Genomic DNA, 25,706 nt, shown 5'->3' on the forward strand with positions numbered 1-25,706 from the left:
GGTAGATGTTGCCTGTATCTTTGCTCTACCTTCTGCCTTTACTCTGGGAAGTGACTCTGATACCAGGACCCTCCCAGCTTCCCTTAAATCTGAGTCTAAAACACAGACAGACAGACAGACAGACAGAAACACACACACACACACACACACACACACACACACACACACACACACACACTGTTGTTCATTTTCTACTTGTCTCCAGGGGTTTTACTATCTTCAGATTGGAAAAGGGTGTCTTTGTCAATTTATTTCTACCTCTTCCACCTCCCTTACATTTTAGCCTTTCAGTCACATCTGTTCCCTGCTAAATGCCCCTGACCACCTGCCTGTAGGAGCAGACTCTGTGGCCATTTTTTTGATACCTCACACTGTTGCGTTGTTCTACTTTCTCCAATTCTCATGCCCCTTCCTTTGGTCCGCATTTCTTCCAATGACCTGTACCTTCTGCTCTGCAATTAGCCCATGGCATTTTTTACTGACAGGTCAACAAACAATTGAGAACAGGACCTTAACATCAGAACTGTCCCCTACAAATAGATGTTGCACTTTTACCATAGTAGATCCCACAGTATATTAGAAAATGTTTCTTCAGATGAGTAACTGATTCTGGTGAATCTCCCCTAAATCGTGTGACTTCTAAGACTGAGGAGGAAGTAATCCTGTGCATCTCAAGACTGGTATTGTCAAAACCGAGAGTAAAAAGAATCACCTCTTTATGAGTGATGGACAGATATACACATGAACTTCAGTATAGGTTCAGAGCTTCTTCAGTTCTGTGACTGAGGTGATCAGGTGGTTTGTTGGCTCAACAAGTAAAGTTGTTTTTGCCAACTCTCTAGAGTTTTTTCCCTTATACCTACATGGTGGAAGGAAAGAGCAAACCACCTACAAATTGTCCTCTGATTTTAATGTTGGGGGTGCAGTGAGTTACCCACCACTCCAAACTTTCAGGGGTTTGCTGTTAGGTTTCTTAACTGCACTTGTTTCTTTAATAATTATCACTTAGTCTTAATCCTTACATTTTCTCACACACTTTTCGACGTCTATTTGCTCTACATTTTACTTCTAATTCTCACTGTAAACCTCATTAAATGTGGTCAATACAGATCATTTCATGCAGTCTTAGAATTTATTTTGCCATATTAATTCATCTTTTATTTTTACCTTATTGTAGTTCTTACCTGAGGAATCCACAGACATAAGTCTTTAATGAAATAAAAAATGACAACAAATGCTGAATTTCACCCTTACTCCTTTCGTCTTTAAAGCATTTCTCATCTGTTCCACATATAGGTCATGCTGACTTATTTCTTGCCCCATTCTCATACTATGACTTACCAGTGTCAGTGCAGCAGGTTCCAGCAGAGACCACCTTTGTTACATTTTTGAATTTCCTGTCAAAGACCCTTCTTTCAATAATGTCCCTCAAGGAGCCTCTTGTTCTCACTGCCCCATATTGCCTGCCTGGTGACCTGCCATGAGGGTCAATCAATGGGTTCTACAAGGGAGAAAGTGGGGATTCAGGGGCAAGAGATGCAAAGAATGAAGACAAGCCAGTTTTCTGATCAAGTCTCTTTTATTGAAACACAATTATGGGTATATAAGCACAAGCAGGGGAGTGCAGCTGGAGACACTTAACCACAAGTACCTAGTAGCTGGGGACACTAAACAACAAGTCCAGGCTATGTCTGAGGAAAACAACATGATTCTCAGAGTGTGCTCAGTGGTTGTGGGCTGCTTGCAAAAATATCAGCCTAGAAAAACAAGTCTTTATTTAGGGTGGACAAGGATCAACCTACACATATACATGGCCCAAGAAGGCTGCAAAGAGAATAGCTGCTTTCTGCTAGGGGTGGGCTCCCAACACCTTTGTAGCTCAGTCTGGCTGGAAATTTGTTGGGAGCCAACTACTAGCAGGAAGTGGCTACCCTCTTTGCAGCCATCTGAGCAATATACCAACACAAGAGACTTGTTTTGCAAACAGCCTACAACAGCTGAGCACACTCTGATAAACATCTTGTTTTGCTTACATATCTTGTTTTGCTGTTTATTGTCCCCAGCTGCAAGGCTCACATGGAAAGCACCTTCAGCTGTGTTCCTCTGCTTGTCCATGGCTGTAAGTCACCTGGTAAAGGATATAAGTACCCAGAATTTCCTTGCAATAAATGGGACTTCATCAGAGTCTCAGTCTTGTCTCCATTCTCTGTGCCTCTTGCCCCTCCATCCCAACACTCTCACTCTTGCTAGATAGACCCTGTTCACTGAGCTGGACGAACCAGATCAGGAAGTAATTAAGAAGCCCAAGCCCTGGGAGAATTTAGACATCCATCTCTGTCTAATAGGTGTGGAATTTCAACATGGTGACACCACACCTGAATAAAGAAAGTTCTTATAAGTGAAGAGTTAAAAGATCACTTTTTCATTCATAAGACTACATTCAATTTACTCAAAAGTGACTGAAACCAAGCAGTCAATATGTACAGTGTATAGGCTTATCAAAATATCAAATCAATTACAAGAACAAAACAACAATAAATCAATAACAAACTTCAAATGAAAACAAGATAAAACAAATAACCAAAGTTAGAAAAACTCAAACCAAAATCTAAACTCTAGAACTGTGGGAAGCAGCATTCTTTGGCTGCTCATTTTGCAGCACAGACTTACAGCCTGTGGCTGGCCTTGGCAACATAGTAGGAAAGCAGTTATTGATGGAAATAATCTTTTCAAGAGAAATGTAAGCAGGTCTTCTCTTTTTGGAGTCTGTGTTTGAAGGATATGTCCTCCCAAGACTGAGCATAAGACATGTTACAGTTTTTGGCTTAAAGTCTGCAAGTTTGTTAACAGATATCCATGAAGTTATTCTTCATCAGGGCAAGAAAAATGTCCACTCTGACTCTTCCCTGATGCCCAGCAGCTCTTGATGTGCCTCAGAACTGCCCTGAATTCCTCCAAATGTGCACTCTTGCTGGGCTAGTGGCCAGATGAAATTAAGGCCTATTCATGCCAAAGAAAGCAGTATAAAGAAGAAACTGCAGCCCACGATTGCCATGGTGATTAGGGATGAGATGTCATAGTGGTGCAGTTGCTGCACACACTCAGTGCACCTCATACAGCAGTTCTCTTGGTGGGAGATCTTGTCCTGGTCTGAACGATGTTTGAGTTTCTGCAGGAACATTTTAGACCTATGGAAGGAAGGGCCAAAGACCTGGTAAGGATTTGTCAGTTCAGCTCTCCCTCCAACACCAGTTCTATTCAGCTGGACAATCCAGCATGACCCATCAGCTGAGGCCATTTCTTGATGCCCAAGTGTCATAGAGTACCCAGGCTTTATCGTTTTCTCAGCTTTTAAAAACTGCTAGAAACTGAACTGTGAACTACACACTCTACTGGTGTAAAAAAAATTATATTTTCCAGTAGTCCACGTATATTATATTGAGTAGTAATATTGTAGCAATGTCTGAATCTGAGTTCAAGAAAGATGAGAGTTACCTAGAAAACCATGTAGATGTCTTATAAAAAAACCTACCAAGAATTGAAGACTATGATTATTTCTCCAGTGCAGGCACCTGCCTGTGTTCCACTTGTCAGTCCCTTTATCTGAAAATACCCAGAGAAACCATCTCCCATGAAATCCATGGGCACTGCTCTGGTCCTATAATCAGCGAGAGTGTGTTAAAGAAAATTACTCCACTGAACTATAAGGTGATGGTCATGAAGAAACAGAACATACACCTGTATGTCTATGGGTTTTGTAGGGCACACTCTCAAACACACAAAATATATGTGTTCACACAATACGAGCATGGTATATTGCAGTGACCAGTTTAGTTTCCCAGTTATGGCTAATATAAAAATTGCCCAGTATATTTTTCAGGTATAAAAATATCAAATATTGCATGGGATAGGTACATAGTGGCATAGCATATGGACAATGCAGTCAATGATATGCTTTCCTCTCTTAAACCTAACTTGGAATCAGGCTTCTTGGCTTATTATCTAATCTGCCTTAGCAAGTTTCCAAGGCTGTGTAGAGTAGGCTTGTTTCCCAGCTAAGGATCACATGTTGGTGGTATATTAGCTTCTTATTCTTCTTCACTGTTTCAGACTTGTCCCCAAGTAAACAGCTTCTTCCAATAGGAGCTCCCTTTACCATAGCCTGACTGACTTGGTGTTCAAAGCTATGAACCCAGAATAATAAGAATTCCCCATAACTAGGAAAAAATGTAAAACTTTTCCTCATCATTTGACTGTGTCAAGGATATTTTGAGTAAGATAAGGTTTACTAGTTGAAATGCCAAATGCTTGTTTGGAGTATCTCACACTGAGCAATAGTCCATGGAAGGGCTGCACCAAATGGTGCATTTTCACTCTTTAGCTAATGGACATCTGGATAGTTTCTCCTTCAGGGCTGCTCTGCAGACCACTACAACCCTGATGTGCCCTATTTACTCTGTGTACATCTACTACTTGTTCTAATTCGCTGGGTAAAAGGGGACTTCTTTTCCACTTTCTGAAAAAGGCTTCTCACAGACCTACCCGATTTTATACTACCAGACCTGTCTGAAGGTCTTCATTATTCTCAACCGCCATTGAGGCTGATTTTATCTGAGAGGAAATTATTTTGAATACCAGTAGTTGCAGAATGCTACACAGATAACACACAGTGAGTGCTTTAGAGATCTTGAGCTTCAAGGGGCTCCTGAAACACCCCTGTTCTTGCACCACATCCCTGGGATTTCTGCTAGATGCAGATACAGCTCCAAGCAACTCAATCTCTCAAGAAATAAAATCCAAGACAGACTTGAAGGCAAACTTTTACTGAGCAGAAGTAGCTGGAAAGGAAATGGTAGCAAGCGATGAGGAAAGCAACTTTGAATGCTAAGAAGACACAACAAGCAACCTAACATTCCAGTGAGCCTTGACAATTCACCAAGAGCAGAAAAGAGACATAAACACATGGATTTTATACAGCAATCTTTCCCTTACCTCCATGTACCATATTCCTTTGATTTGCTCCAAAGGACTTCAGTGAGAATCAATAGTTTTGCCCCTAATCATTTGAAAATCTGACTTTACAAGAATATTTTGTGTCCCGTTTCTCTTGAGAGCTAGGTGGAGGTGCAGAATAATTTGACTGCTGTATTTGATGTTTCATGGAAACAAACTGAAATCTCAGAGTGTTTTTCTCATTAAACTTGGCATCTCAACACACACACAGCTGCATGTCTGAAGAAACACACTAACACCACACTAACACCACACACACACACACACACACACACACACACACACACACACACAGTAACACCAAAAATCATAAGTGAGCAGAAAACAATGAGGAATCTGTCATGTTTGAAGAAAAGGTCTTTTGTCTAGGCAAAGCAGATGTTTCAAGTGAGACCTACATCACTACTATTCTTCCTAGAGAAATAAAAAGCCCTAGAGAAAACTTTTCATGGTCAGAATGGGGGTGGGTATATATGCAGAAATTTTCTTTGAAGACTCAAATCTCTCAAAAGAAACCTCAGCTTGTGAGAATCTGTTCCCACATCCCTGCTCATCCAGCCAGCTTTAGACTTTGAGGCCCAGGAACAATGACCTCTATAGCAGCACTCAGAGAAAACAAGACTGACAAGCTGAGGATCTGTCACTGTGGATCAAGATCTACGAAGCCTGAAGAGACCAACCTGAGATAGAGGGAAAAGGGCAGAGGGAGAAGAATAACAACATCTGCCAAAGGCAACAGTGAGATCCACTTACTTGTCATTTCCACTATGCTCTCATCCCCGAAAACTACCTCCTACCTGGAATCTCACATGATCCTTGTAAAGCAAATGAGATACAGGTCTTTTCTTCATCTTTCCTAGCCCTGTGCTATGATAAAGAAGGGCTCCACCTAGCACCCTTCAAACTTAATGGCAGGCAGTGGTGTGGTGTGTAGCCAACCCATTGCCCTTAAAAATGCAGACTCAAGCAGAGCAAGAGCATTTGCTTTCCTTTTTTAATTTTTAAAAATTTTTTTTATTTTATATTTTATTTACATTTCAGATGCCATCCCCTTTCCCCATTTCCCCTCCCTAGGAAACCCCTATCCTATGCCCCCTTTTCCTTTTTGCTTTTATAGAATTTTAAAATGTTAATTAAAGGCTTAATAAGTTTGGTAATGTTCAATCAGAAGTGTAACCCAATACCCAACCTAGATATATGAACTATCTTTGACTGGTGGAGACATGTGAACATCTGCCTCCATGCCCCCCCTTTCTCTCTCTTTCTCTCTCTCATCACCTAGCTTCTCCTCTCCTTCATCTTCTCCTCTCCTTGCTCCATCTCTTCTTCTCGGTACTCCTTCCCCTTCTCCTCCTACATATCACCCTTCCTGTTTAAATAAAACTTTTCTCTCAAATTACAATTAGTGCATAATCATTCCTAATTGTACCAGTGAGGTAAAAGATTGCCCTAATACCCAGTCCATCATTTTGTTGAATAACCAGAACCTCTGTCATCTCTCCTAACTAAAACACTTAATTTTGAATCTGGCTTTTTTCTTGGTTTTAGAATGAATGTCAGCTGAAAACCATCCACTCAGATCTTTTCTCTCATAGTAAGAAGTTAAAGAAGAGTCAGTGTCCCTATTCCCTGGGCTTGGGGACTAAGGTGGTTGATATTGCTCTGTGTTGGGAGCCGATTTTAATAGAAAGCGGCTAGATCAACTTTGCAGCCATCTGGAACCATATACCATGATGAAAGACTTGGTTGTCAAAAGCCTCTAACAGCTGAAGCACACTCTGATAAATATTTTGTTTATCCCACATAGCTTGTTTTGCTGTTTAGTGACCTCAGCTGTATGGTGCATGTGGTAAAGTGTTTTCACCTGTGTTCTCCTGTGTGTGTATATAAATACCTCAGAGTTCACTTCAATAAGAGAGACATAAGAGGGACTTGAGAAAATAGAAGAGAGACTTGATAAAGAAGAGAGACTTGATAAAGGAGAGACTTGATAAAATAGAAGAGACTTGATCACACCCTGTCTTGTCTCCTGCCCCTGCAGCCCCACTCTCTCTCTTGACCAGAGCACTTAGCCCCAAAGCATTGAGGCAAAGCGTTGAGGCAGAGTGCAAGTCCTCAACATTTGTGGCTCCCAACGTGGGGCTCCAGTAAGCAGGATACAGTGGAAGACACCCTGCGCTGGAGAACCAGTCGACTGACAGAGCTGGCTGAATTCGGAAGTGAAACAAAGGTGATTGCATAGTAACAAAAATGGGGCAAAAAATAAGCAGAAACAGATGAAAAAAGTTTTAAAGATGCAAGGAGTAAATTGCAGGCTGCTCTGAGTCAAGAGAGCCAAACAGATAGATAAAGGTTATAGTAACAAAAATGGGGCAAGAAATAAGTAAGCAGAAACAGATGAAAAAGGTTTTAAAGAAGCAAGGAGTAAATTGCAGGCTGCTCTGAGTCAAGAGAGCCAAACAGATAAATAAATAATGGTTATAGTAACGAAAATGGGGCAAGAAATAAGTGAGTAAAAACAGATGGAAAAGGCTTTAAAGACACGAGGAATAAACAGAAGGCTGCTCTAGACAGAGAGCTAAGCAGAATGATAACGTTAATTGATTTAACTTTCAAAATGGGTGTGATTCTGAGTTATATAGTTATATTTTTCTGGATAAAAACTCAATGTAAAGGTTTTTCTGGTTACTGGCTTAAGGAAAAGTTAATTTGGAAAAAAAGGTTTTTCTGTGAGTTTTCTGATGAGGTCATTAAGGTAGTAGTTATGTCTTCCAGAATTATATGGATCAGACATGACAGAGGTAGGCCTCCAGAATACTAGATTTCAGGGAATCAAAATAATTATCTTGATACTAAGACTTGTTTTGAGATTTGTATATTGCAGAATACACAGCTTTGAAGAATGAATCTTATCACCTGCATGTTCACTGATGCCCTGGACTTCCAGCTGGATGCAGTTAAGACAGACTTCAGATGCTTATCAATTTACCCTTCCCCTCATTCCTCTTCTAAAAGTCAATGCCCATGTTCAGCTTGAAGAAGTTAATGAAGAGTCGGCGCCCCAATTCCCTGTACTTGGGGACTGAGGTGGTTAATATTAGGCTGTCTTTATCTGTATAATTGTTACTAAGCTGATGCAAAATTCAAGGATTTCATTGGTATAAATTTGTGGGTATAAGGCTTAGACCTTTCACTTCTCCAACAGGGGAAGTTGTGTGTTGCCTTAAAGAGTGTTGCTTTTATATCAACGGTTTAGATATTAAGTCTCTTGTCTCTCGGTTTCATGCTGTTCAACAAACTGATGCCTTTGGTAAACCCATACAGGTCCGATATTACAGGCTGGAAGTAGGGGACTCTGACAGGCACGGTTTCCGTAAGTTTTCCCAGCCTTCCCTTTTAAAAAAAATTTAAAAAGGGGGACCTGTAGGGAGCCGACTTTAGTAGAAAGTGGCTAGATCAACTTTGCAGCCATCTGGAACCATATACCCTGATGAAAGACTTGATTTTCAAAAGCCTATAACAGCTGAAGCACACTCTGATTTTTATCCCACATAGCTTATTTTGCTGTTTAGTGACCTCAGCTGTATGGTACACGTGGTAAAGTGTTTTCACCTGTGTTCTCCTGCTTGTGTATATAAATACCTCAGAATTCACTTCAAGAAGAGAGACTTGAGAAAATAGAAAGAGACTTGATCATACCCTGTCTTGTCTCCATTCTTCGAGTCTCCTGCCCCTGCAGCCCCACTCTCTCTCTTGACCAGAGCACTTAGCCCCAAAGCATTGAGGCAAAGTGTTGAGGCAGAGTGTGGGCCTCAACAGCTCTGCCTCTCTAGGGAAAAGTAGTGGTTTTGTTGGAACAGGGAGGATTAGCTAGGACTTATTGCATAGCCATAACCTATTGGTAGCAATCTGTATAATTAATATCAAGATGAAGTTATAATTTCTTAAGTGGTACAAAATTAACTTTGATTTCAAATTTGAGGATTTCATTGGCATTGACCTTCTAATTGATATAAAAGTGAGATGAATATTGATACTGTCATGGGCTTGTGCCTGTATAACACATTTAGGAATACAAGGCTTAGAACCAGTCCTTCTTTAACTTTTTAAACTGATTTGGGATGGTTAGCCTATGAGTTAAGGGACTATAGCAAATTCATGGTTTGAGTTTAATGTTAGGGTGTTTTCCGTATTTTAGTTAGAAATAGCTGAGAGGAGTTAACAGACAACAGTCCGGGTTACCTTACATGGATAGTTGGTTTTCAAAACATCAGAAGTCCATAGAATTGACATTACAAATATTTCTATATTAATGATCATTATGATTAGAGACCTGTCTGCTCCTGACAGCTTTCTGTTGTGGATTCTAAGAAGAAATTGAGCATCCTTGGAGTTACTCTAGTTGTGCAGTGACAGCCACTAGGCAAGAATTGCCTCTTTCCATCTACAGACAAATTACTGTCCAGAAAAGGACACACTTGCAGAATAGTCGACTGATTATATCTGCCTAGACAGAGTAATCAGCCCTTAATAATTCTGCATCACTAAGGTTTGTCAGATAACTCTGGGCCAGAAGATTTGATGCTCCAGCTGACGATTTGATGCTCCAAAGTTCGCTAGTATAGGGGCTTTTCGGGTGTTCAGTGGTCTCTATAAATTGGCTAAGTTTTAGAAGCTATGCTTAGTCTTCCCATAATTTCAGTTAACTCAGTCATTCTGGACTTCTGACAGGGTTGAAGACCTATAGAGCATTTAGTTTCTAAACATGGAGTTTTTGAAAAAGGCTACGTCCACACAAAGCCTTTTAAATGATCACATAAATGATCACTTGGATGAGACATAGGTGAGGGCCTAGATAAGTTGGTGGACAGTGACACTGGTTTATCCATGTTTCTGGTTAGACATGAGGACACTCTGCCTCTGATGTTTCATCCTACCTGCTGATGCTTGGCGCCCGGGACATAGATGTTCTTGTTGGCCTCATCACAGAAGCTCTTCTCTTCTCCATAGGACACTTGTGGTTCACTCTGCTCCACCAGCAGATTTCTGTTCCCACTCTGCAGCATTATCCTGATATTGTCTTTCAGTTGAGAACATTCTCTAAGGAGTTGGCAGTGCCTGGTGCTGAACCACAAACAAACAAAATGGTGATTCCCAGCCAGCTTCCATTTGCCTGTCACTCCTCCCAGTACCATCATCCCTACAAGTGTCCTAGTCCCTAGACAGCCTCAGACTAGAGTCCCCAGTATACATATCAGCACCAATGAGAGGCAGGTCTCATCCAGAGACCAGCCACATTCCCCCAGACTGAAATTACTTCTGTAAGGCCTGACAGCAAGTGGGTTTATGTCCATCAAGGAAGATGAAATGTTCCTCATGGGTGCTTATATGTCCCTGGTACTAGAAAACTATCAGCAGGTAGAGGTAAATTCCCCTCTGAGAGAGGAGAGAAGACCCAACAGGAATACACTCTTTCCATTTTTGTCATGGATCCCAGATCTTTAAATCTATTGTCAGAGCCATAGAGGTTCAGTATTGCTTGATATTCCCATCGAGGTGAAAATATTTTCTATGTAGAGGATCCTGAATTTGGAAGAATAAAGACTGAAAGGTCTTACAAACTTATCCACTTCTACACTCTTCAGACTTAGGACACCTGAGTGCAAGAGGTACAAATCCATGATCCTTGCCTCAAGGCAGGGTTCCTTTTAAGAAACAGTTAGTATAGAACCATAGCCCTTACTTTTGTTCAAAGTCCTTGAAGGACAGAAGCATTCCCTGTCTAGTGCTGGGGTCTCAGCTGTGTCAGTCACTCACCTGTAGGAATAGTTTTCTTCAATGAGGTCCTTGTATTTCTCCATGGCATCAATTACTGACTCTGTCATTTTCTGGATATTCATAATGGTCTTTTCGTGGTTTCTTTTAATGATGTTGAATTCGATGTTCATCCTGTGTTAGGGCATGGCACACAGAGCAAATATTTCTGTAAGGGTCATATGCAGAACGGCTGTATCCTGGACTACCCCAGCCAATAATATATGACATAGTGTTGCTCTTTGGACATGGGGCCTGTTGGTGCTGATTAAACTTATAATCCTTGGCACAGGACAGCAGAGCCAGGGGAGCAAATGGAGGGAGGAGACCTCCAAGAGCATCTCCTGTGAGCCTGAAGGAATACACTAGTTCTGTGAGAAGTTTCTCCTAGTCTCTGCCACAGCTTGGGCCCAACAGATATCTCTGATTACTTTTATTTTTAAAGCAGGAATATCAATACTTAGGTCCTATTGTTACATGAATTCTCGGAGGACAAAATTAGTATTTACAGGGGAGATTTTTAATAACACTTCCTCCCCCAGGAGATTTCTATGTGACACCAGTGCAAACACAAGGAGCAAAGTACCCTGTGGATCCATTTGGGCCTCTATGGACTCAACACTATCATGACCTGCAAATTGTGCATCAGACAAATCCTCAAACCCCATCAAAGGTCCCAGAGCCTCAGATCCTGAACAGCACAAACACAACTACATTCACACACATACACACCAACCCACCCACAAACACAATTAGAATGCCAGCTAAATCCAGGGAGGTGCCATGGTCTCAGAGTATAAGGACCAAACTCAGAGGAAAGCAGTGATGACCTGCAGGCATTTCATTAATACACTGAGAGGCAGCAAATCTGACCAGGGCCTTCCAGCTGTGGACAGAACCAATCAAACTCCAAGTACCTCAAGGTCAAGTATCCTACTTCTCAACACCTGTCAGGGCTTTCTAACACGCATGATTAGAGGAAATCTTGGGTTAATAGGGAGGGCACAATACAACAGGGGACTGAGCATAATTACTACCTGCAGTTCAAATCATGATAATTGTACAGGTTCAGCATTTGACTAATTTCTTCCTCCTCAAAGCTCATCTTCTTCATCTTCAATTTCAGTTCTTCCAATCTTGTCATATCTTTCCAGTTACTGATGGTGGAATTCTGGGATGATGTTTGCCTAGCAGAGCCTGGAGATAGATAAACACAAATGAATTTGCAGAGTGGATGGCCCAGGGGCAGCAGGGACAATTCTGAGTTTCAAAATGAATGGTGAGGAAGAGGAAAAGCTAGAGACAGAGTGAGTCCCAGAAGGAGCAGAAAAGCAATCTTTGAGCTCTTCTGCTCAGCTATATCCCTCTTCCCAACCACCATCATCATACATATGCTACACTCTCTATTACAGAGAGTATTATGCACTGAAATCCATAAGCTTCCTCAGACATAACGACTTAGGGATCTTTGTCAGCTCATATCAGATGTGATGCAGGTAAATCCTGGAGTTCATATTGCTTAGCACCATCAAGGTCTAATCATGTGTGTTGAAACCCAAAGTGTCTGAGACTCCACACATGACCAGGGTCACATCCTTCTCTGTTTTTGTCCTCAGAGACTCCTTTAACCTGTAGTAATCCAGAGGATGAAGGGCTTCAACTCCTACCATGAACGGACACACTGTTAATCTCATAGTTCCTACTCATGGCATTCTTTGCCACTCAAAATGAAATTAAATAGCTCCCAGAAAATTAGCTGCAGGCTTGTCAGTATCTGGCTCTCTGTCAAACTAATAATCAGAAATTCTTGACTATTGTTCTACCATTGAGAAATTCCAAGGCTCCAGCTTGTAAGGCATATTCCTGAAAGGCCCAGCTCAAGCCTATTTCTTCCAGAAAGTTCCCCAACTCTACCCAGGACTCACTGTGCCTTCCCCAGAATGATTTAAGTCTTCCTTTCTTACAAGACAGGAGGCCAGCTTCTTTCTTACTCGGAGAGGTCTCTCCTTGATCACCATTCTCTTTCCGAAATAGCCTAAGCCACCTGGAAAACATGCCTGTTTGTGAACCCAAAAGGCACTGAAGAAATATCCCACAGGCAGTTGTTGTCACCACAACACAGGTGACATCACAGAAGATTCTACTTCTTTCCTAGATATAAGAGAATGTCCAAGGAAGGCATTCCTGATGATGTCACTGGGGACTGCCATGACCTACCTGCTAACTAGCTGTCCCCAAATTGTCCAATTTCTGGGGTGTCCTTTCCTGGAGTCTCTCATATGACCCAGGGAATACCCTTTGGCAACCTCTCCATCCAAAGTTAGAGATTTCTCTCTGCTTCATGACAAGTGAAGTGCTTTGGATGGGGAGTGTTAGTTAGGACCCTGACATGGGTAAGATATTTTTGTTAGCACCTAAATCTCTAGGGACCATGAATGTGGGAAATTGTTCTCAATAATAAATATAACCACCTAAGTCAATTCATGTGCCATACAGACCACTGACCTGGGTTTTCCCTGTTTCCCAGAGGCCAATATCTTTCTCCTATACCTTTAATTCTATAAGACAGGGATAATATTTTCTTAATGTTTAGGTTGTGGAGGCAGGGGATTGTTTCCTTCACACATTAAGTTTCTGACTCACTCTTAGCCTCAGAAATCAATTCTGTTCCAGAGGAACTTCACAAGACAAAAGCATCCATTGGAAGAAATACTTCCTCAATACACTCTGAAGTCTACTGTGTTTAAAGATCAACATCAACCATCTCTCGATCCCCCTTCCTAGCTTTGCACAGGCATGCCCTCCACTAAAGGCATGTGACCTCGGCTTCAGGCTCCATCCTAGCAGAGTAGTTTGAAGCTTCATCCCAACACTGGTCAGCTGACTTGAAATGGTGGTTCCTTCCTCCACCTCTGCCCCAAAGAGGATCTACTCAATTGGGCATTTCATTATTAGGCATTCCATGCCTAATCTGCATGGTTATCTGGCATGAGAGGTGACAGATCTCCCCCAAACCTGACAATCTGTGATTCTAGGGCATAATCTTGAACCCACAAGAGTACTGCATGGTTGCCTTGTGACCTAAGAAAACTAGCATGCCATCTTCAGGCACCTGTACCTAAATAAAGGTCTCCAGTAACTTCTATCTCTGGTTTGGGGTAATCTCTTTCAATAAGAAACCACACAAGTCTGGAAGGAAAAAGATCGAATGTAGGGACTGGAGAGAAGTCTCTTCATTAAGAGCATTTGTCCATCCACAATAGTACCCAGAGGGCAGTTAACAATCCCATTACTCTTGCTCTAGGTGGAAGGCCATGACCTCTTCTGGACTTGGGAGTAATTGCATGTGTGTGGTGCAGACATCCAGCAGAGAAAGCTACATATAAATAAAAGAAAATAAACAACAACCCTCCAAAACCAAGCAAAACCCTAAAAGCTCTGAATGTGTAGCCACACTAATATTAGATAAGAATAAAGCCAAGTCTCCACATGTCTGGGTTTTCTCAACATGGAAATCTGGGAAGTCTCAATCTGGGAAATCTTTTCAAGTATACAGTTATTACGGAGGCTGTATTTCAAGGAAATGAGAGGCAGATGGCTCTGGATTTCCTGGTTTCTTGTATACACCCAGAATGAATACTCCTTTCCTAAGAGGCTTTAGAACAATACAGTTGTGACTCTCATTAATTTGGTCTGCATGACTAGTTCAGAAACATGTGAATGTGTGCACCATATTTTAGGGGTTTCTAAGTACATGACCTAAAGGATAGAGTATGGATACATTTTTCATTATTAAGTGGGTATCCACAGAGTAGGTCATGACATCCATGCCCCCTAAAAAGTACTGTGTAGAACTGGCTGGCTGGGAATTCACCATGTAGCCCATGGTGCCTGGAGCTCATAGAGATCCATCTCTGTCTGTGAATTCTGGGCCTACAGGAGTGTGCCAACACACAGCAGTCAAAAAGTGAAGACTTGGAAACTGATTTTTTAATTCACAAAAATGCAGCCATTTCACTTAATAGGGGCTTAAAGGAATCTCTAATCAGCTAGATCAGTATAGTCAGTGTATATTGCCACAGCAAAAGACCAAAATAATGACCAGAACAAAAGAAAGAAAAATAAATATCAAAACCACAAACCAATGGAACAAAAAGCCTAAACCCCAAACCAAACCAAACAAACCCAAACCAAAATCAATCAATCAATCAAACAAACAAACAAACAATCAAGATGAGCAGAGTTCTCTTGCTGCAGTTGCGCAGCACTGAACTAAACCATGTGGACAGCCCTGAAGACAGGGTGTAAAGGCAGTTTTAGAGGTAATAGCCTATCAGGACAATGCTTCTTAGGCTTTTTTTTTGAGGCTTTTTAGGTGCAGCCTTCCCAAAGCTAAGGATTAAAGGTATTATAGGCTTTTGAGCAAAGACTTTTAACTTTAGTTAACTCATCTTCTCTAAAGATTATCAGATGGCAGATCAAAACAAGTATTAATTTTAACTCTTGAAATTTTTCTCCTGAATTCTGAGCCACTATGGATGTGCTTCTGCCTTCTCTGAAGTCCTGCCTGGTGCAAGCTCAGCAAGAGGGGTATCCCACACACCTCTGTGTACAAACAGAATTCTCTTGCCTATCTGGACCCTCATGTTACCTCTGCGCAAGTAATTCTACTCCTAAGAAGATGAACTTCTTGATGTACACCAATAATTTTGTAATGTAATATATAATATAATGTACACAATATAATATAGACTATAATTTCTACCATCCTAAGGGTTCTTGATGCTTTGTTGTGGATACTCATAGCTATCCTCCTGCTTTTTCAGGCACATCCAGCACACAGCAGCACTGACCTGGATATGCTATTGCTTCCTTGGCTGTGGAATGGCTGTTGAGCCTAATTCTCTTAAAGCTTTGTTCATTCCCAAGTAGGCACTTTTTACACTAGTTGCACATAGGTTTCTTAGGTTCTTAGCTTGAATTATGATACAAGTTCTTACTGTTCCCACACAGGTATGTCTAATAATGACCTGGTCCAGACCTATAACATTGAGAAATAAATAGTGGCAGTTAAACAGTTGCAGCAGAATTCTCTGAAATGCTATTTCACAGTAAGTTTTACAATTACACTTTTGAGATGATCCCTCTGAAACTCTAATATGTCATCATTTATCAAACGTTTTAAGAGTGGAGCAGGAATCCTAAGTTCTGTCTGTGACACTGGGTTTAACTTACTTGTGGATGATGCACTTCATATCCTGGACACATCCTTCATGACACACACAATGGACAGCATGTATCTAGAAGAGTCCACAGTACCTCATGCTCCATAAGTTTAGGAGCACCCATCTTGAAAGAGAGCATAACCATCTCTGTTATACACTGTTAGCACACCACATCACCCCCAACTTAGACCATTTGTAGACATCCTTGTGGTTCAGATTAACCACATACTATCTATCATTATTCTCTCCAGTGGGATTCATGACTGCATGGTAAATAATTTGCAGTGTCCTTAGGTTCTTTTTTTCCACCAAGATTCAGCAAATGTTGATTAATCTGAGAAGCTGAATTTGTCTTTCACATTGATGTTTTGGCCATCTGAGGCTCATACATGAATCTCATCAGCTGCAGGTACAACACTGGTTGAAAGCTCAGGTCATTCTCCCTGAAGGTCATGTTTGTTGTTGTTTTCCAGTTGTACTGTCACCTGATTCATAAGTGAATCCCATATATGATTCCTTTATTCATAGCTGGATCTCATCAGAATTTCTGGGTCTGGGAGACAACATCTTTGCCCTGAATGTAGTTCATCATGCTGCCTCTGGATACTTTTGAAATGGTGCCTTCTGTGCACATGCCTTTAAGCTGGCTTCACATTTTCTAACAATACTCAACATAGTTCTTGAGTGTCAGGGAGTTATCTGAAAATTTCTAACCATGTAATTGTTACTTCCCACAGGGTTTAACATTGTGTGGTATTTCATAAAATACACTTCATTGACCTAAGGGATGCTTTTTGATAATTTATTGCTCTCTTCTGGCATAATATATAAAGCATTTGATATCTGCTCTGTGAAGAAGAATTAAGTCTAGAGCAGGCTATTCCTGTAATGTGTTGACCACTGTGTGATTCTTTCAGCCAACTCTTTCATGCCTGTGTGCTAATTCAAGATTCAACAAATCCATGGGGATTATCTTCTGTCCAAAGAGGTCAAATGTACTCAAAAGTACATAGATACACACACACATACACACACACACACACACACACACACATGTATTCAGACCTACAGATAGACATATCCATATTCACACAGTAAATGTTTACAGCAAAGCTCCAAAATGCAGGCTCTAAGTATTCCACACATATATACATACATAAGTAACACAATTGGTAAAGAGTAGAAACAATGTTCCAACCCGCTCTAACACAACCTTCACATGTACACACATGGTCGATGGATGGAAGAGACAATTATCCAGCCACACCACACCATGCTTTATTCTTTCCTCCATTGTTTATATGTCCCAGCAAATTCTTTCAAGCTGTATACAATTACAATGTGATTGTGTTTTAGTTTCCTACCAGTAAATAATTATGATAAAAACAATGTGTTAATACATCATTAGCATTAAAGGAAATAACATTACGTATTAAGGTAAAAAAACAAATTATTTTTAAAAACCTACTTACATTCATAACCAAGCAACTTATTATAGATTAACAAAGTATAAGCAAAGAAGGCAAATTTCTCAGCTAGTTTCTCTTACTGAAAGGCAGCAATTTGTTGTAATAAAAAAGAAGTAATTATTTTATTATTTATTTTAAAGTAATCTTGTAAAATTCTTAAAAGTATCACAAATGTAAACATTTATATAAAAATCAGTCATATCTACCTTAAATCCTCAAAATGTGTATCTACTCCTTAGCAATTCTTTATAAGTCCTATCAGGAAGCTGAGGGCAAAATAAGGGTATACAAAATCAATTAGCCCCCTTCCACCCTCAGTGAGAGTCCTGTAAGCCAGTGCTACCATGGTTTTGTTCTCTGAACAAAAAAGGTCCATATCTTTAAGTATGACTTTGATCTTCATGGTGTTCCCTAAAGTTTTTATATCAGAGTCAGTAGTACCAAAAATGGCTACAGACCTTCACTAAAATCTTTATTCTCCCAAAGGTTTTCTAAGGGTGGTGGTCATTGTCAACAATCTACATATTTTTCAGGGTGGTGACTGAATCAGGATGTGCTCCACCAGCAATGCCTGAAAGAAATCAAGCATTAATATTGTGAATGCCAGAGACACTGTCAGGTGGGGGACAGGAAGCACCCATAATGTTTTCAAATAACTCATAGATTCAGAGGGTTGTGAGGGCAAGAAGCAGAGCAGTACTTCATAACAGCACAATGTCCAATGTCATCTTAATGGCCATGCCACACCAAGGCCTACCCCTGTGGCTGTGGTAACCCATGGGCTGCATTCCATAAGTTTTAAGTTATTTGTCATTCCTCCTGCATGGCTCTTGGCCAGTCACTTTACTCAAGCTGTGAAACTGGGGAATCTCCAGTTGTTTGCCTTTGGAAGAGCAAACCACTAATACAACAGAGAGAGGAAGTGTCCTCATCTCTAAACTACATTATCTTCAGCAACACTTGTGAATAATATGGGGTCTACTTCAACACAGATTGGAAGAGGTAGTATGATGCTATTGGTGTTTACTCTGTCAGGGTAGCATCATGATAGCATCACAGTATACCATGCTGGATTATCCACAACATATGGAGAGCTGAGAACCAGGCAAATGTTAAGAAACTCTAAAAGGACAAAGATATAGGGGACCCACTTGGTTTTACCCTTCCTCCCAGCCTGAGCTCTTAAGTTCTTTTGGAGGACACTCAAGTAATGCTGCAGTTTTACTGCCAATAGGTGACCAACTCCTTCTGCTTCAGCAGGTACTGCACTCTTTCCTCCAGTCTGTTATGCTCTTGTTCAGTAGATAATTGTGACTTGATGGAGGATTATAAGCACATGTGTTTGTGTTACAGTGTGATTGCACAGATACATGTACACTTGTGAACATACACAACTACATGTATGAACACAGAAAAGCACAGTGCATTACAATCATGTGTTCAGTTTCCCATTAATGCTAATGCAAGTGGCTATAACCTGCACTACTGTAGAAAAGAAAGTTAACTTTTGTCAGATGGAAAAAGATCACAATGGGAGGAAGAGATAGAGAACTCTGACAAAGTGCACAGTCAAGTGGACTCATGGGAGTCCTTTCCTTGCAACAAGGCACACTTAGCAAGTTCTCCAGGCTGTATAGGAAAGGCTTAGTTCCCCAGCAAGGACCAGCCCCTTGCTCTCACACACTGCTTCCCTCTTGCTTTAAGAGAAACAGTTTTCTCCAAAAGGAGCTCTCTTAACCACAGAGCAATGAGGTCAGGAAACTAGAAAATCTTCACAAACAGGAGGCAAAGTAAAATTTTAATCCCTGTAAGGTGATTTTATCAGGGATTTGATTGGCTAGCAGAAGGCTGATGATCTCATGGCCAAATGATTTATGATTTCATACCAAAATATATTTCATGGAAGGGCTGGACCATATTGTACATTTTAATTCTTTGATTGAAGAACATTGAGATAATCTCAATTTGGGGCTGCTCTAAGGAATGCTGCTAAAATCCAAATATCCCCTAGTTTCTCTGTGGACACCCACTTCTCATTCTGGAATCACTAGGTCACCTGGAAACTGCAGTTCAACTTTCTGAAGAATGGTACATGACTTCTGGCAGGGCTCTACCATGCACTGCCAAAAGCAATATCTGAAGGGTCCTCATCTCCCCCAGATTTCCATGAAGTCAATTTTAACACAGTGTGAACAAGTTTGGGATAAAAGAAGGTACTGAGTGCTGCTGACACAGAGCTTTAGTGTATCAGGAGCCTAAGTGGGCTGCACTGCACTGAGACAGACCTGTTCTCACACCTCACCATGGCTATGTGAATTCCGCTTGTGTTGGAAGCACCTGCGAACACACGGCTACTCTAATCTCTCAAAGAACAAAATCCAGGCCAAGTTCTAAAGACAGGATAACTGATTCAGTGTTTGGCAAAGGTGGAAAGAAAATGCTAGCTGGCATTGAGGATTAGAAGAAAACAGGCTGTAGGGGAGAAACAGTGAACCTCTGACCGTCCAGTGAGCTGTTACCATTTACCCAGGACAGAGAAGGGACACAACTTCCAAGCTACCCTTTCTGCCTCCCTAGGACCTTGATTTGCCACAGCAGCCTCCTCCTAACCTTTGTGTACCCCATTCCTTTGGTTTCCTCCAAATGATTGTATTGTAAATGAACATTTTTTGCCTCTACAAACTCCTGAGAACTTTTATATTTACAATCAGAGGTTTTGTTTGTACCAGGGTGGACATGTAAAAAGTTGGGTGGCTTCATGCAATGTTTGATACAGAGTGGTAAAAACCTGAGTGGCCATAGTACTTTCTCACCTAAGGTGGGTACAATCATTGTTAAAGATGTTCCTTCCATGAGCAAGTGAACATAAACATGTGCAAAAAACCACAAACATGTGTATGAGAAAATACATAGAAACACAGACAGACAGACAGACAGACAGACAGACAGACAGACAGAGAGACACATACTGACACATTCAAACATACAGAAGCAACCACAGCCACAAAAGCTCATACAGGCATCCACACCTACACATATACTCAACATGAGGACACAGATGCTCACCCATACCTGGGAAAGAACATATATGTGAATGCATGTGTGCTCATACACACATACAATATTGTACGAAGACCTTCACACATGGCCATATGTGCACACACAGATACACACATTCACAAAAACACATAGAGAGAGGCTCCCATCTGTACTCATATACCCACATGAACACCACTGGTAATGCACTAAGATCAAGAATTGAAAAATGAGACCTCATAAAATTGCAAAACTTCTGTAAGCCAAAGGAGACTGTTAATAGGGAAAAAAATTGCAACCAACAGATTGGGAAAACATCTTTACTAACTCTGCATTTGAAAGAGGGCTAATAATACAATATACACAAAGAACTCAAGAAGATGGAATTGAGAATCAAATAACCATATTAATAAATGGGATACAGAGTTAAAGAAAGAATTCTCAACTGTGGAATACCAGGTGGCTGAGAAGCACCTAAAGAAATGTGCAACATCCACTACTGGGCATATACACAAAAGATGCTCCAACATATAAGAAAGACACAGGCTCTACTATGTTCATAGAAGCCTTATTTATAAAAGCCAGAATCTGGAAAGAACCCAGATTCCTTTCAATAGATGAATGGATACAGAAAATGTGGTACATTTACACAATGGAGTACTACTCAGCTATTAAAAACAATGACTTCATGAAATTCTTAGGCAAATGGATGGAACTAGAAAATGTCATCCTGAGAGATGTAACCCAATCACAAAGAATCACATGTGGTATTCACTCACTGATCAATGGATATTATCCCCAAAGCTGGAAATACCCAAGATTTAATTTGTATACAAGATGAAGTTCAAGAAGAAGGAAGACCAAAATGTGGATACTTTGGTCCTTCTTAGAAAAGGGGACAAAATACCCATGGGAGGAGATACAGAGAAAAACTGTGGAACAGAGACTGAAGAAAAGGCCATCCAGAGACTGCCCCACCTGGAGATTCATCCCACATACGGTTACCCATCCTAGACACTATTATTGATGCTAAGATAGGGGATATAACTGTGAACAAAACACTGCCTCCTGCAGACTTTCTCTGCTGAACTAACTCTATGCTTAGCTACAAAAGGAAGGTCTTAGGTCTCCACCACATCTGGCTGGACTGTAGCTTCCCCTCCAGTTTAATGGAGCAGGGACCTTGAATGAGTCCTATTGTTTCTGACCATCCACTTAAGTGGAACTTAGGTCCTTTCTGATTATAGGCAGTGTGCTCTTTTCTGCATGGCTGATGGTCAATGTGATCTTGCTGGTGCTGCAGGTGCACTAAGGGTCTTGGTCCTATGGTCCTTCACCCCTGCATCACTCATATTTGTGCTCTAAGTGTGACTGTGTGGCATGGCAGTAAACAAGACGCTGGGCAAGTGTCAGTCAGTCCAGAGGTGCTGGCTGCCTAGCAGCAAACCCAAAGTCTACAGGAACTGCTGCCTGACCCAGGCAATCATTTATGTGAAGCCTCCTCCTTCATGCTCTTTTTTTGTGCTGGTCTAGACATGGTAGGTGCTGGCTATGGTACTGGAGTGCCAGCTGTCTTGAACACATCTCTTCTTCCACTCAAGCCACATTACCCTGTGCTTGTGGAAGTGCTGGCAGTGCTGGTTATGGATGCCTTTTGCTTGGATTTCTTCTGCCTCCAGTTGGCTGGGTTTGGGAAGTTCATGCAGAACTATCCGGGAACTTGGTGCTTCATCCAGATGGTCCACAAGGATTAATGGGATGCTTATTTGGATTAAGACTATATTTTCATCAAATCTACCCTCATTAGTATCCTGAAAGAGAAAAAGAGAATGGGACACTATGGATCTATTCCAGGACTTACCAGCTGGGCTCATAGCACCACTACAAAAGCCCACAAACATGACAAAGGTGAGGTCACACAGGGGTCATAAGAGCATTCTGCTCCTTTTGTAGAGTACTTCCTAGGGTCTTATCATACCCATACACCCACAGGATTGTTATAACCAGAGTCACAGGCAAGAAATAAAGAAAGACTTTCTATAATTCAATGAAAACAAAGATGCAGCATACCCAAACTTTTGGGACACAAGAAAAGCAGTGTTAAGGGTAAAAATCACAGTACTGAGTGCTTTAATAAGGAATCTGTGGTTATCTTAGCACAGCAACTTAACAACACACCTGAGGTCTCTAGGACAAAAAGAGGCAAACCTATCTAAGAGGAGTAGACAGCAGGAAATACTCAAACTCTGGGCTGAAAACAACCAAATAGAAACAAAGAGCTAGATACAAAGTGTCAACAAGAGCAAGTGCTGGTTCTTTGAGAAAATCAACAGGCTAGATTAACCCTTAGCCAAACTAAGTGAAGGGCACTGAGACAGTACCCAAATTAACAAAATCTGAAATGAAAATGAAGACATAACAACAAAAACAGGAAATTTAAAATTCATTATGTCTTAGTAGAAAAGCTTATACTCAACACATCTGGAAAATCTAGATGAAATGGATGATTTTATACACAGATACCACATACCCAAATCAAATCAAGATAAGGTAAACTATCTAAACAATCCCATGTCCCCTATAGGAGTAGAAAGAATAATTAAAATCCTCCCAATGAAAAATTCCCAGCACAAATGAGGCCATTGGTTCTCTGATCTGGAATGAGTCTGCACAAATCATCTTTGAGACTTTGAAGACAGGTGATTTTGGTTCTAACCATAGCACTTTAGGATACTTCCAAACCTTTTCATCTATAGGCCCATGAAACAAAAGTTACTGCAAAGGGTGTGGAACCACACATTGTATGCCCATGGAATCACAGTGTACTAGACTTGTCCAAGCTACTGTATAGTCAGGTTGGTCTACTTGTTTAAGAGCTGTGGTGGCTACCAGGATTCTAGTGAAAGAAGCAGAGAAGTTAACTCTGGGTTAGCATCTTATACTTACATTCACCCCATGCAGTTGAGACTCTTCTCAAAGGAACACCAAAACCCTAGCTGTTTAATGCACGTGTGAAACAGCAGCAGGTCCTATTTCTGAACCATCCTAGAATCTGGTTTGAAAACCCCTCTGGCATCAATCTTGCCAGATGATGACCCACAGATGCTCATCAGTAACTGTAAGAGGAAACAAACATGATGAAAGAGATCGGTTTAGAACTACTTCCAGATTTCATGTAAGAGTCTGATGCATCCCTCAGGATGGGTGGGAAATCTTCATTAAACATGGAACCAGGTACACAGGGGCTTCAGCATTTATTACAACAGAAACGATTTGGACCTAAGACTTATAGACCAAATATATGGTGAAAAAGAAGACCTGTTATCAAGTATCAGGACGCCACTATGCTTTAGTTACTGCATATGTGGATGTTATGATCTATAGGAAAGAGGGCTTATCACAGCTGGTGGGAAGGACATTAATAACAAAGGGGGATTCTTGGCTCTCCTCCAAACTATTTGCCTTCCTTTATGAGTTTCTTGCTTTCAATGCTGAGGACATAGACTTAATGACTCCCTCAGGGCCAGAGGTAACATGGAAGGGTGCTGTGTGAAGATCTATGACCTATGTACCAAGCAGCAATAGGTACGATGCATGAAGCATCAGGGGCAGGTTGCCCTCAGTACTAATAAACAGAGTCAAGCCCATGGAACCATCCTCCACCTTATCTAGGGACTCTACTATATCTTATCCAGTTGTTCTGCGATAATTTACAAGACTTTTGTGGAGTTAGCCTCTTTCAAGAAACTGCATGATTGGCAAGCAACACCTCCTACTCAATTACAAACTGCAGTTCATTAAGATAGATAAGCTAAACACACATTACACACCTACAGGCCATTATGCTAGAGGGGTTTTATTTGGGTGCCTACTTGACAGGAGCACAGAGCCTTGAGTTATATAGTCAGAGACTGTTACTCATTTGCTTTGTAGGGTTCATATGATGTCACAGGTAGGAAGCAATTTGTTTTAGTGCCCACTGGAATTGCAAAATGAGTGGTTCTCATTGTCTTATTTTTTGGGGAAGTGGGCCCAGGGCAGGGGGTTTGTATTTTTCTTTCCCTTTTCCCTGCATTGCAAAATGGTCTCTTAACCCAGTCTAGACCTTGGTTTACAGTGACAGAGCCTGAGTAGCAGCTTGTCAGTCCTGTTTCATGTCAGTGTTGCTAGGGTTCTTTCCTGGAGCTTCTATCCAGGACCTGACTGGATGAACAGGGATGTGTGAAGAAAGGCTTCTCTCTGGCTGAGGGTTAGTGGGAGAGATGTTAGGCTTCAAGAAAAAAAATTTCTCCAACTCTCTCAACCTAGTCTGCAGAAGAAGCTGCTCACTAAGCGTTTTTAGTCCCTAAGGGATGGATAGCACAGTCCTGGGTCTCACTTGAAACTTTAGCTTTTTTACATTCAATGGATCCTCCAGCATTGAGGTCTGCTTACTGTTTCCTGCTCACTTATGATTTCTGGTGTGTCTGGGGGAGGGGGATATGCATGTCTGTGCCAATATGTATATTGGTGGGTATGCTGAGAGGCCAGTTAATTACATGTGGTTTTGCAGTCTTTCTGCAGAATAAGCCCAGATCTCTCACTGAATCTGAAACTTCCTGCTTTGGTTGAGCTATCTGACAAGCATCTTTGAATCATCTGTCACCTCCCAGCAGAGCTCCTGGTATTATTTGGTCTCAAGTCATTGCTACAAGGGTAAGCTACTCATAGAGAGGAAGAACATGGTAGCTCTCTCCACATTTTTACAGATTTTATTGTTTTCAGTTTGTTGTTATTGATGTAAAAAACCACTTTATTCACATGAACGAAGCCAATGCTGTCTGTTCCAGGTTCAGACACACAACTTGGCCCACTGTGCTTTCTCATGAATTTCTTGTCATTAGCCTTAAATCCCTAGGGGGAGGGAGGAGGGTGTTGGTGACCCAGGATGGGTCTTATCCTACAAACCTAGGCTCCATGTAAAGCACAGGTGAGTTTTCCAACCCAATAATACTTATCAAACAAACAGAACCCATATTGCCAAAACTTAAAAGTGAATAATTTCATTTTTAGCCCAGCCCACCGTTCCCAAATCTTACCATATGACCTCAGATTCCCCTTTCCAGCCCTTCCCTCGTTCATTACAAATTCCTATCCCTGGGTTGGTTGG

General features: G+C 41.1%; 1 pseudogene; it reads right to left on the minus strand.

The window, feature by feature from the left end:
• Positions 1-3,101: 3,101 nt before the first annotated feature.
• Positions 3,102-12,882, minus strand: LOC117702431 (uncharacterized; annotated as a pseudogene).
• Between the last annotated feature and the right edge of the window lie 12,824 nt (positions 12,883-25,706).

Source organism: Arvicanthis niloticus, unplaced genomic scaffold (genome assembly GCF_011762505.2).
Source record: "Arvicanthis niloticus isolate mArvNil1 unplaced genomic scaffold, mArvNil1.pat.X pat_scaffold_78_arrow_ctg1, whole genome shotgun sequence".
Classification (NCBI taxonomy): Eukaryota; Metazoa; Chordata; class Mammalia; order Rodentia; family Muridae; genus Arvicanthis; species Arvicanthis niloticus.